At 37.4% G+C, this 13,589-nt stretch overlaps 1 protein-coding gene and 1 long non-coding RNA gene across 8 annotated transcripts in view; one reads left to right on the top strand and one right to left on the bottom strand.

Annotated features, from left to right (window-relative positions):
* CRPPA (CDP-L-ribitol pyrophosphorylase A) overlaps window positions 1-7,191 on the top strand; it is a 397,343-nt gene extending 390,152 nt beyond the window's left edge. For both annotated transcript variants that reach the window (XM_043462762.1, XM_043462761.1), the window contains 3 exons: window positions 2,721-2,869; window positions 4,359-4,461; window positions 5,473-7,191. The gene's annotated coding sequence lies outside the window, so the exon portion shown is untranslated. The remainder of the gene's footprint in view (window positions 1-2,720; window positions 2,870-4,358; window positions 4,462-5,472) is intronic.
* A 2,862-nt stretch (window positions 7,192-10,053) lies between these two features.
* The window catches only part of LOC122438164, a 29,804-nt gene continuing 26,268 nt past the window's right edge, over window positions 10,054-13,589 (bottom strand). For all 6 annotated transcript variants that reach the window (XR_006268465.1, XR_006268464.1, XR_006268463.1 and 3 more), the window contains 2 exons: window positions 11,472-11,621; window positions 10,054-10,725 (listed from right to left, as the gene is read on the bottom strand). This is a non-coding gene — a long non-coding RNA (uncharacterized LOC122438164). The remainder of the gene's footprint in view (window positions 10,726-11,471; window positions 11,622-13,589) is intronic.

The following is a 13,589-nucleotide window of genomic DNA, read 5'->3' as shown; positions in this document are numbered from 1 at the left end:
AAGCTGAAATCAAGATTGCTGGGAGAAATATCAATAACGTCAGATATGCAGATGACACCACCCTTATGGCACAAAGTGAAGAAGAACTAAAGAGCCTCTTGATGAAAGTGAAAGAGGAGAGTGAAAAAGTTGGCTTAAAGCTCAATATTCAGAAAACTAAGATCATGGAATCTGGTCCCATCACCTCATGGGAAATAGATGGGGAAACAGTGGTTGACTTTATTTTTTGGGGCTCCAAAATCACTGCAGATGGTGACTGCAGTCATGAAATTAAAAGACATGTACTTCTTGGAAGGAAAGTTATGACCAACCTAGGTAGCATATTAAAAAGCAGAGACATTACTTTGCCAACAAGGTCTGTCTAGTCAAGGCTATGGTTTTTCCAGTGGTCACATATGGATGTGAGAGTTGGACTATAAGGAAAGCTGAGCACTGAAGAATTGATGCTTTTGAACTGTGGTTTTGGAGAAGACTCTTCAGAGTCCTTGGAATGTGAGGAGGTCCAACCAGTCCATCCTAAAGGAGACCAGTCCTGGGTGTTCATTGGAAGGACGGATGTTGAAGCTGAAACTCTAGTACTTTGGCCACCTGATGTGAAGAACTGACTCATTTGAAAAGACCCTGATGCTGGGAAAGATTGAGGGCAGGAGGAGAAGCGGATGACAGAGGATGAGATGGTTGGATGGCATCACCGACTCGATGGAAATGAGTTTGGGTAAACTCCGGGAGTTGGTGATGGACAGGGAGGCCTGGTGTGCTGTGGTCCATGGGGTTTCAAAGAGTCGGACACAACTGAGCAAGTGAACTGAACTGATGGATAATTTTCTATTTTTGAATATTGTGCATAATTATTATTTGAAGCTGGTTATATAAATACAGATTTTTTTAATGTATTAAGTCAAAATATCTGGAAATAATATGAAATTTTATTTGATATTCTTTTATGAGCACTGGTGTGAGATTTCCAGCTTCAGATTAGAACACACACATTAACATTTCATGAAGAAAGGGAAACTTGGATTGTATTTATGATATAACAAATAGTAAAATACATACTAGATAAGAATAGTTCTCTATGGATTTGGCCCACATAGACACATTCCCTGGATAGTTGACAACTACTCTTTTGGAAATTGTGAATATTTTTTAAAAAATTATGTGTATAGTGGGTTTCTTTGTTTTGTTTTAAGGGGCTTTTCTTTTTTTTCTTTATTTTTTTGCTACTATCAGCTCTAAAATAGCATTGGCTATAGCTATAGCAACTGTCAGAATTGGTAGCCTTTTAGGAGACATTTACTAGATGGAGAAATTAGAAGGTTTTTTTTTTTTGGTCACACTGTGTAACATATGGGATCTTAGTTCTACAATCAGGGATCAAACCCATCCCTCCTGCAGGGGAAGCACAGAGTCTTACCCACTGGATCACCGGAGAAGTCCTGTAGAAGGTATTTATTTATTTATTATATTTAGAAACTCAGAGATGAGATTTTTGCAATGGAAGTTTAGGGGTTCTACCAACAGCAAGTTCTTTCCTTGGAATGACATTATAATACAGTATAGAATCTTGCCAAGGTTTCTTGGTTATTTCTCATAGAAACACTATGTAAATTTGGTGAGTTATGAAAGTAATCTGTAATGTGCTCCAGTTCATTATTATTTTTTGATTATTAGCATCAAGCTGTCATGCATACCTTCTTAGAAATGAATTTAAGTGAATAAATTGAGAATGTGATATATTTGCATTACCACACTAAAGCACAATCTTATAGAATGTAATTTCTTTATTAAAAGTAATAAATAATAAGTTATAATCTATATATGAAAAGTATAGGTGAACATTAGCTGTAGCTGCTTGTTTCCTACCATATTATTGGTTTTTGGTGGTTTTATTTTCTCATGGAATAATACCAGTAAGTACACCCAATTTAAGACACAAAGAAGGTGAAGTCCTACTGTTAAAAAAAAATTATTAGCATAAAACAGCATGTCTTTTTATTTTACTTTAATGTTCAAAATAATTTCTTCATATTTAGAAAGATGACATCACATAGCATTATAAGACACCATGTTGCAGTTAATAAAAATTTATTAGTAGATTCAAGTTTAAGAATGATCTACATTTTTCTCTGTGGTATAGCAAGCACAAGGTTATCCTTATCAAAATATCACCCTTATTTATTTATATTTCTATGTAATTTCTTATGAGTAGGAGAAAGTTTGAATTGAGTTAAACCAGATATACAGTGGATTGCATTCAATCTCAGATATGCCCATGGGAATGCTTTGTTCTAAGTTTTCTCATAGAATTTTATAGTCTCACTGTTGTATGCTTACTATTTTTTTTTTCACTTTTGTACATTTCCATCAGACTGTAACCTTCATGAAGGCAAGACCGAACTTGTCTGGTTCATGTTATATCCCCAGCACTTATCACAGAATTACTGTCTCTCAAAACAAGCTCTCAGTTAGTAGTTACTGAATGGATACTTGACTTAGCAAACTACTTCTTAATATAAGAGAAGGTTTACATTTTTTTTTCCTCTAGTGAATAAACTCAGAATATCTATTCCACACAGATGGCTAAGTAAAACAGAAAAACAATCAAGAGAAAATACAGGTATACATGGTTTTCTAGGCTTCCAGGTACTTACACCCTCACCTACAGAGTCTGGTTTAATTTTTTAGGCTCTAGGTGTGCTTACTCGACCTTGTTTTTGTAGTTGTGCTCGGCTGAGTCTCATGGCTACAGATGGAGCAAAGGGGCTAAAATGAAGCAGGAATTGGAAGAACAGAGGAGAAAAACTGGATTTTTGCCACCAACATTCATCCTTCACTTACCCTGAAGACCATTTTCTAAGACGGAGGCATGGTAGGTCTCCTTAGAAATAACTGGCGAGATTAAGGAACAAAGAATACAAGCCAAATGTCCTGTAAATCGAGGAGCAAGGCTGTCTGATCCAAGCAGACACTGTTATGACATCCTGTACCTGGATTCATAAGATTCCCTATGGGAACCACATAATTCAGGCCAAGGATACCTCTGGAAACATTTGTCATTTGTTCAGCCTTCGAGAATGGCTTTGTGTTAGACTTGCAGTGAGTGGCATTGACTATTATAGTTTTTGTAAATGACCTAATTGTCGAGAGTAACATAATGTAAATTGCTTATTTCAAAATGGCATTTTTCTGTGCCTTGGTAGCTTCTTAAACTTTCACCAATGTTAATAATTCAATTTGGAGACATGTCTGACTGGGAGAGAATTCTCTCTCCCTAGAGTCACTTCAATCACCTTCCTAGTTGATGGAGCAAAAGTACCCATTTTCAAAAGTGAGCATGGAAATGCACAGTGAATGGAAGAACTGGACGAGGAAGTTGAAGACTGGATGCTAGTCTTCGCTCTGTCACTTAGTATATATGTGATACTGAGTTATAAATAGCTGTTCTGCTCCTCAGTGTCAGACTCTGTACTTAACGATCCTTCCTACCTCACCTACTTCCTCAGAAATAAGATCATGAACATGACATCTCATTATACTCCAAGATGCAACACACGTTTGAGATGTTACACTTCAGTATCAAGGTTAAGTGTCAAAGAACTCAATAATGATGTCATTCAGAAACAGGGTTTGGAAGGATAATGGCCATGAAAATAAGAAGGGGAGAGAATGATGGTTCAGAGGGAAGCAGCAGCACCCGTAACACTGTAAGAATCAGAAGTCCTGCACTGAAAATCTGCAACCAGGAGGAAACAAAGATGAGAGGGCTGGGTCCATGTGTGATTTTTATTCCTCTGGCTAAGAACTACAGTATTATTTCTTAAATGAAGTCTGTTGTTGCTTAAGATTGTCAATGAGTGATTTACAAGCCCGGGAAGACTTATCCTAAAAGTCTTTATTGGTTGTTTTCTGTAATGGTAATCAATTAAAAATATTTTTACTTGGGCCCTTGACTAAGACAGTCTTGTGGAGCCTAGATGCTGTAGCCAAAAAGAAAAAACAAACCATCCAAAGCATCTCAGGGCCTTGGTTATAATGGACTTGTTTCTTCACATGGAAGATGAGACCCTCAAAGCAACAATGCCAAGTAATGGAATTGAGCTAAGATTTCTTAAGTGAAATAATACAATTTTAAGGGGGAAATTGATGGGAACTAGGAATGGGTTTATAATAATCATTTTAACTAGGAGAGCATGGGGAAATCTCTTAAAACCTCATTTTCTTTTTTTTTTTTTTAAGCATTTGACCACATACTTTTAACTTTATGATGTTGAAGATTACATAAGCTTAATTTTAGGCAATGCTGTAGCTTCAGTTTATAAGGAATTCAGATGATAGTCTGTTTCTCTTTTTTTCTTTAGTTTTTCTTCAAAGAAAGGAAAGAAGGATCATTAAAGCAAAAAATGGCTTCCATTTATCTCTTACACGACATGAATAAAACAGACCTACCTGGTAGGTCCTCAGGTAAGTGGTTCTGTGGTATATTTTTTAAGTGTTTTCCATATCACACCTACCAGTATTCCTCTTAGAATTATGCTTTAGACATTACTTGGGTTGCAAAAAAAACCCTAATATACTTTTAAGAATCCCTCAAGTTCTTCCTTTCTTGATTTCTACTTCTTCCACTCCTCTGTTATTAAAGCTATTCGAAGAGGTCTCAGTGAATAACCATTGCCATCTTCATATATTTTTGGCAGCCCACAAAATTTAAAACTCCCTTAAGCTTACACCAAAAAGCTAGGTCTTACTCATTTTGTGGCACTGAAAAATGATTACTAATATGATAAATTAAAAAAAGTAACTTAAAGGATTTTTGAGGAGGAATTTTCTTTATCTCTGAAGTTGTTTCCTGATAAAATAAGAATAATCCTCAAAAGAAAAAATATTTTAAAAAAATATTGTGGTTTCATTAGAATTATGGTCCTTGAAATGTGCAATAATATTCTCATGGTCAAATGTTTATTTCAGTGACAAAAATGAGGAATATTGGTGTATTACTCTGCACTGTAAAGTGTGACAAGTTCAGAGTAAGCTAACTGGAAGCTTGGAAACCAAGGATGGATAGATCCTCAGATTTTTATATCAGTGAAGAATTGCATTTGGCTTCTAGTGACAGACTTGTGTGATTTAAATATATATGGTTATACATTTGTTAATCAAAGTATAGAGCTAGGCAGTCACTGAGTTCAGTAGCACATGAGTGTCAGGGATCCTGGGGTAAATTTCTTAGCCTTCTAGCAGCCATCCTCAGGACAGTACAACAGGTTTTTGAGAAAGAAGAAAAGAAGGGGTTTTTGTCAGCTTAATAAACTTTTCCAGAGGTCTCACCCAACTGTATATTACATCTTCCTTATGAGATATACTTTCATCTTACTGTCTTCCCTACGAGCAGTTGAAACTGTAAGACAATCTCTTCCACGTCTCTCTCCTAGATTCTGGTGGATTTCGAGTAATTTTGATGTTCTTTCTTTATAGATGCCTCACCCTGATCTCAGCCTTCATCTGTACATGGTGTTCTGCTTTTATCTTCCCATAGTGTCTGACTCTTTGCAAATTGCTCATTTTATGAGAACACCATTCATATTGGATTAGGGCCCTAATGACTTCATCTTAACTTGATTACATCTTCAAAGACCCTTCCCTAATGAGACCATACTGGGAGTTAGAACCTCAACATATACTTTTGAGGGAACATAATTCAATATGTAACAGTTGGTATGCAAATTACTTAATCAGAAAAATGAAACTGCAACCTCCACATTGCAACAACCTTTTTTTTTCCTTCCTCCATTTATGAAGAAATGATATACTATAGGGATGGATATATAAGCATTTTAAGTGCCTACTAAGTAGCATACATTGGAAATACTGCTTTTAGTACATTATTATGAAAATATATGGTAAGTCTAGATTACAGGAGAGTTGCTCCTGACTCTGAAGATAAAGATTTACTTCACGTTATAACCGTACGATTAACCAGTGTTCACCGTAACAGCTCGCTTTTCTCAAAATAACACTTTTTTGAAATTTTTTTCATTCCCAAATATACTGAAAACTATATACTAAATCAATAGTACATTTCCAGAAAAAGACAGAATTGCCACTTAGTTAACATAATCATTTCTAATATCTTTTGCAACAAATTCAAATTGAGCACCATGTTTGGATTAAACAAAACATTGTTGTTCTGTGTTAGTATGCCAGGGGAGAAGATGTAGCAACTTTTGAATCTTTAGTCTCTTCTGTACATATTTCCATGTGTCTCCATATGTTCCATTGTTTTTAGGTTTAGCCTCTATTTTTGTCACAGTCTTAAGAAAAATTCTTTTCCAGGATTTAATTGTGCCACCAAAAAGACAAGGTCAAGGTGAACTCTGGTACCTGTGAATAGGAGCTTATTTGGAGTAGGGTCTTTGTAGATGTAATCAACTTATGATAAAATATAATGGAGTGTGGATGCTCATCAAACAACTGATGTCTTCCTAAGAAGAGGGGAATTTGGACACAGAGTTTGAAGACCATGGGAAGACAGAGACAGAGAATAAAATGATGCATCTACAAGCCAAGGAATGCCAAGGATTACAGGGAATCTCCAGAAGCTAAGAGAGAGGCCTGGGACAGATTCTCCCCTGGAGACTCCAGAAAGCTTGCCAAGACTTTTGGACTTGATTTTCGAACTTTGGCTTACAGAACTCTGAGAGAATTAATGTCTGTTGTTTCAAACCACCCAGCTTGTGCTAGTTTGTTATGGCAGCTCTAGGAAACTAATGTGTCCAGTACATCCAATTGTGATGTCAGATTCCTGTCTGAAGATAAGCACCACCCGCCATCCCTGAAGCTCTGTCTGCCTCAGTGAGTAAAGTAAACTTCATCACAGTCGGTGTTCAAATTTTGTTTTACCTTCACACTGCTGTTTGTGTTTATTCACCCTGGTTATATAAACTTGTTTTCATTGTTCACTTGAGATACATATATACATTCCAGTCTATAAAAATTTTTTTGAGTATTTTGGATTGGAAACATATATCTTGTAATTTCTCTTTAAAATTAAGGAACTTTGCTTTCAATTTATGACTTTTCACTTTTAGGGCAAGGTTTCAGGAACAAAATTAATTAAATGAGGCATAGAGTTTACTATTAATATATGATTCTGATGATCACCACCTGAATAAAGAAAAAAGATATTTCTAGCAAGAATGAGGTAAGTGGTCATGTTGGTTTCCTGGGAAAATAATAATGTATTCTTGGAAGCACCACTAATTATTCATAAATTTATACAGGTATTTTTAAAAGAGAGAGGGAGCACATGAATTTGTCAGGGAGAGAAAAGAGCAAAGCAGGAAATGAGGAAGATGTGACTTATGGAAAAGCAGCAGTAAGAAGAGGCATGAAAATGAAATGAAAGTCGCTCAGTCGTGTCCGACTGTTTGCAACCCTATGGACTATATGTCCAGTGAACTCTCGAGGCCAGAATACTGGAGTGGGTAGCCTTTCCCTTCTCCAGGGGATCGTCCCAACCCAGGGATGGAACCCAGGTCTCCTGCATTGCAGGCGGATTCTTTACCAGCTGAGCCTCAGGGGAAGAAGAGGCAGTGAGAAGTAACTGAGAAAGTATATCTTCACCACCATTCTTGCTCTCTGACAACTTTAGTTTTCAGCTCTGCTTATCAGATTTATTTTTTAGGCTTTCATATTTCATAATTTATTATTAAAAAATAATTGCTAATCCCCTCACGTCTTTCGATTGTTTGTTCAGACACCACCTTGTCCGCTGGCCCACTGACCGCTCACCTTCTGTGACCTGACACCCGCCCCAACCCCTGACTCCGGAGCGCTCTTCTCCTCTTCCTCCTATTTATCTTATCATCATGCTGACTGCCTTCCAGGGAGATTTGTAGTTTACTTACTGTTTTTATCTCAGTCTGCCTTCACCTCCTCCTCCCAAAACAGAAGCTCCTTGAATTCACATATCTTAGTCACTGATGAATCCCAAAAACCTAAGGCAGTGTCTGGTGTATAACAGATGCTCAATGGTTACTTCAGTTTTTAAAATGAGTAAGTTTATTTTCTTTAAAATTAATAACCTGAACCTGTCGTGGCACTTACAGGACTATGTTTTACTCAGTATATATGTGTGTGTGTGTATTTGTGTGTATGTGTACGTGAGTAATGAGTAAAACACATCTATATATATATATATATATATATATATATATATATATATGAAATGAGTGAAAAAGTGAAAGTGTCAATCACTCAGTTGTGTCCAACTCTGCAACCCCAGGGACTGTAGCCCACCTGACCTCCCTGTCCATGGGATTCTCCAGGCAAGAACACTGGAGTGGGGTACCATTCCCTTATCCAGGGGATCTTCCCAACCCAGGGATCAAACCTGGGTCTGCTTCATTGCAGGCAGATTCTGCAACTATATATATATGTATGTATATATATGTATATGTGTGTGTGTGTATGTATATATATGTATATATTTGCATATTGGACTGGGAGGTTGGTGGCGTGTGTGTTCTCATTTTATCACTTGACATGGAATTATATGTGTTTAAAGAGGGGTTGTTGCTTGAGCTGATGCTTGCCTCCTGAATGTCTCTATAACATAGTTTAGTAAGATGTTAACAAATCCCAATGAAACACATCTGCTCTATGGTTGTCTCCAACTCCTGGTCTCTTCAAACTTTTAAAACTGTCATGGACTATTGGAAACATGACTGCATTTGAAATTAGTTCAATAAAACAGTAGTTGCAGATGCATCATTAACGGTTTAAAACCAAATTTTCAGCCAAAGAGAATGGCTTGTAAATGTCTGGCCATTACTCCAGTGGTGCAGAAGGAAGTTTTCTGGCAGTGAGGGAAGTGGGGCTCCCTGCTCGCTGACACATAAATGACTAAATTCGAGAGTTTTCTTCATGTGTCTGCTCACCAGTGGCGGGGATGTGTAACTGGATGCTAGTATTGCAGTGCACTTGTAGGTTAAAATCCAGGAGGTGATGAAAGACAATCTATGGTAATAGAATTGGAGGAACTCAGGGGATTGGATCAACCAGGTACAGGCTTACTGCTCCCTCTTTTTCACTTATATAAGCATTTTTCCCCCTACAGTCTAGAAAGTACAGTGCAGTGCTTTCCAATTTAATTGATGGCCTGGTCTGGCATAAGTGATTCCACATGGTGGCTGACGAATGACTCTTGGGTTAGCCCCTCCCCTTGTTCAAGAAATAGACAAATTAGCGACTTTTCTCTCTTCTCTACAGAACTATCATTCGCACATCAGTTTATCTATCTTAGATGAAATTTTAAATATTTTATAAACTGGTGAAACGTCTTGTTCTTGGTTTTGGGGGAAACTGGAGTCTCATAAATAGAACTGTCTTACCTTCTCGGTCATGGGGTTGATGGATAGTTGAAGGGAAAGCAGCATCCTGGGTTTTTCAGAGGCATGTCTCTGCTTAGATCAGATTATATGGTGACTTGCAGTGTAACTATACTAGTATCTCTTTACACAAGAAAAATTTCTTTTAAATAACAGTATCAATTTGGGGTTGCTCAAGGGAGTTAGTAGAAAGGCTTAGAACATGGCAGTAGTAATATATACTCACAAGGTCAAAAATTCTCAGCTTGAGAATGGTTCAGTGTGCTCATCCATCACTTTCCACTTTTGCTCATGTAAAAGAAACACACCCAACCAGTTGTAAGTTTAAACTACTGTACTAGCATGATCAGGCTTTAAAAAAGTATCAAATATGATCAGGCTTTAAAAAAAGTATCAAATCCCAATTTACTATTGTCAATTCACATAAAGATATAATCTTTATTTGTAGATATTTCTGATTGTGTTGTTCCCAAAGCTCAAGGACAGATACAAACTGAATGGCAAGCAGTGCCAATCTTGCATGTATATCACAAATGTCACCTAAAAATTATAATGCACTATGTATAATTGCCCAGTTAATTTTATATAAAAACACTGATTAAAATAATCTGAATTTACCAAGAATCTGACAAAGACAACTGAGAGGAAACAAAGGTTTCTTTAATCTACTGGGTAGGCTAGATTGGAGAGATGGCTTTTACAAGATTCTTAGGAAAATTCACAGTTGAGGATTCAGAGCTGTGATACTCAGATGAGGACAGCTGATACGCACGCATGTTACTGAAGCCAAGTGGTGGGAGGATATACCGCATCCAAGCTGTTTCCATGAGTGCACAGGCTCTAGCTTTTCTGGCTTGTTTTCTCAAGACTGGAGAAGACATCACACATTCTTTGGAAGCTGAGTCCAAACCAAAACTCCACTAGATCTCCTGTCCTGCCTCTGTGTGGTCTGGGTGACCCACTTTAGCTTGACAGAGCTCTGGGAAATTTGATATGTCTACATCCAGTTTAAGGGTTCCTCCTGGGTGGTCCTTAGCAGTTAATAGAATTTGATTCTGGGGCCATCATGTGAGATTCAGAGAAGTCCAAGAATCTGGGCCTGGACAAGATCCAGTCTGTTAAGAATGGTGATTACTCCTGAGCATTTCAATATATAAATTGGCAGAACTAGAGCTGTTCTGGGAGAATGTACAGATAACATCAGACACACCTCACCAGCCGTCTGCAGCCATCTTGCTTAGCATCTTCCAAGGCAGAACGCAAGGCGCCATGTTTTCAGATTGAGCAATAACTAGGCATTAAGGCCACTGCTCAGAACTTTCCAGGAATGGCTTTATGACTAGAAAGACACAAAGACATTTGCTTTAATCTATTTAGATTCAATGACTTCTCCAAATAATATGAATCTTTTTATTGAGTGTAATTGCTTTACAATGTTATGTTTCTGCCGAACAGCGAAGCAAATCAGTTATATGTATACCTCCACACCCTCCCTCTTGAGCCTGCCTCCCACCCCAACCTCCATCCCACCTCACCCCCATCCCGCCCCTCTAGGTCATCCCGGAGCACCAAGCTGAGCGCCCTGTGCATACAAGCAGCTTCCCATGAGCTATCTATTTTACACGTGGTAGTGTATATATGTCAATTCTTAATTACATGTGCATTAATAAAAGAATAGAGATGTGTCCAATCTAGAAACCATTTATATTTTACTACTAAAAAATAATGGGTTGTGGAAAGAGCATGTGCTTTGGAGACACCCAGGCCTGAATTTGAATACTCACTCCCCATTTACTGGCTGAGAAACTTGGGGTATTATCCCAAGAGCAGAAAATATCAAGGATTATTCAAAAAGTGTTCAGGTATATTTGTATGTGTCAGTCTTTTAAGAAAACCAACAATGTTTCAATTGTAAAACCTGCTTAAAATTGCAGGCTGCCTCTGGTATCTGCATGGCAATCACCAGCATGTAATATAAATGTATATTTTACATATTTACCTTGCTTCCTCCCTGTCTCCCCTTCCACTTTATCCCTAAAAGTAAAATTTGATTATTTCAGGAATTTATTGTCTGATTTTGTTTACCATTGTATCCTCAGGAACTGTAATAGAAATGTGCATAGCATCAGCTGAAGTATTCTGATGGTGGCAGAAGTGGCCAAGGCCTGACGGGTCCTTTCTGCAAATGGTGCTCTGGGAGTCAGTGCTTCAGGCCCACTTAAGAGTTCTCCTGCCCTGCAAAAATTTGGTAAGTACCAATTAATCTTTTTCTGTTTAAAACTGCTTAAGTTAGGTTCATTTTTCTGAGATTGGACCATGGTTATAATTTAGTAAAGTGATTATTCAGAAATAGCAGTTCTGTGAAATTCCGAGTATAAAGGCAGAAGGGTGGGGATTACTTTGTTCTTCATTTCAGATCTAAAGAGAACATTGAGAATCTAATGTAACTCTATAGCAGACTGGGGGAGACACAAGAGCCCAGGGTCTGACTTCAGCTTGTTAAATATAAAGGTCACAAATGAGTAACTAGCTGGGAGCTGACAGACAAGCCAAGAAGAGGGGTTGTTGTTTAGTTGCGAAGTTGTGTCTGACTCTTTGTGACCCCATGGACTGTAGCCTGCCGGGCTCTTTTCTCCATGGGATTCTCCAGGCAAGAATACTGGAATGGGTTGCAATTTCCTTCTCCAGGGGCTTTTCCCCACCCAGGGATCAAACCTGCATCTTCTGCACTGGAAGGTAGATTCTTTAGCACCGAGCCACTAGGGAAACCTAAGGAGTGGGGAGGCAGGGATTCTTGTGCTTAGAAGTTCTGAGTAAAGACAGACACCTGAGTGATCCAATCCATACCATATATGGGCCATGCATGAGAAAGAGTCTACATGGGATCATCTGTAGGTTCAGGACTCTCTGAAGGGGAAATGTGATCTCAAGGGAGATTTACTGAAGAGGCCCAGACCCTGAAGCATTCTCAGTGACTATAGAAGGAGTATTAACCAGCCAAATTGGTAAGCAACCCACCTCTTCCATAGAGATGGAGATTTCTGAAGAACCTAAGAAATAGTCTGAGAGTCAGCTCTGTCTGAAGCACACAGGGATTACCGTACCAGCTCCGAATCACACAAAAATTGTCTTGTTCTCTTTGCTTCCTTCTGCTCCTGATGGCTGCCAACAAATAGTTGCCTCACCCATTTACTAACTATGGTTTGTGCCTCATCTCTCTTCTCTTCTGCATGACAGGCCCTAACAGGGGGATTCAGTTTTTATTTCTGAATGGGAATAGACTTTCTGAGGGAGCTATACTTGGAGACTCAAGGTAACAAGGGAATTTATTATTCACAGTGACAAATGTTTTGTAATAGCATACCATTATAACTATTCAGAGTTAAGAGATCCCTTTTCTACTATTATTGAACTATACTGAAAGTCAAATGAGATTTGAGAAGCAAGAAAAAGAAGCCTGGTTAAGGGAATAGAAAGGAGAAAAATATGCAAGAATGGGGGTGAGATATGATAACGTAATTAGAGGTGTGATTAAAATAGTCATAAAACAATAATAAAGTATGTGTGAAGATAGTCCTTTGCAACAAATCTGAAAACCTTAGACATAGGTGACATACACGCTTTTCTAACAATTTAAATTTCTAAAATCATCATAAAAAGTTTTTGAAAATAATCAAAGTGATTGAGAAGGTTAAAAATCTGCCATTAATAAAAGCCACTAAGACCACTGATTTTCACAGCTGGATTACATCAAATCTTCATAAAAAACAGATAATTCCTATGTTATTTAAGTTACTACAATCCACTGGAAAAAATTCTTAATATGAAACCTTATGAAGTTAGCATATAAAAACAAAAATGTAGCCCAAACTCCTATGTAAATACAGATATAGAGATCTTTGTAAAATAAGAGATAGTTGTAATATCCAGAAGTCCATCAGTATAATGACTTACATCAACCTATTTAAAAAGTCATTTGGTAATACCAGTATATTATGAAAGAATTATATGAATTAATAGGAATAAAGTATGACAAAATAATAAACCTAAAATTAAACAAATCATTAAGTTAGAAAATTCTCATTGCAGTTAATATGAAAAATTAGATGTAGATTTGTACTGCTGCTATTGCTTTGGAATGGTAATTAAAAATATATTAGTATAAGCATTAGAAAATAGATTTTTTCTAATGACAATATTAAT

This window comes from Cervus canadensis, chromosome 3 (assembly GCF_019320065.1).
Source record: "Cervus canadensis isolate Bull #8, Minnesota chromosome 3, ASM1932006v1, whole genome shotgun sequence".
Classification (NCBI taxonomy): domain Eukaryota; kingdom Metazoa; phylum Chordata; class Mammalia; order Artiodactyla; family Cervidae; genus Cervus; species Cervus canadensis.
Note: the sequence above shows the minus strand (reverse complement) of the source record. Positions and strands in the feature narration are given on the sequence as shown.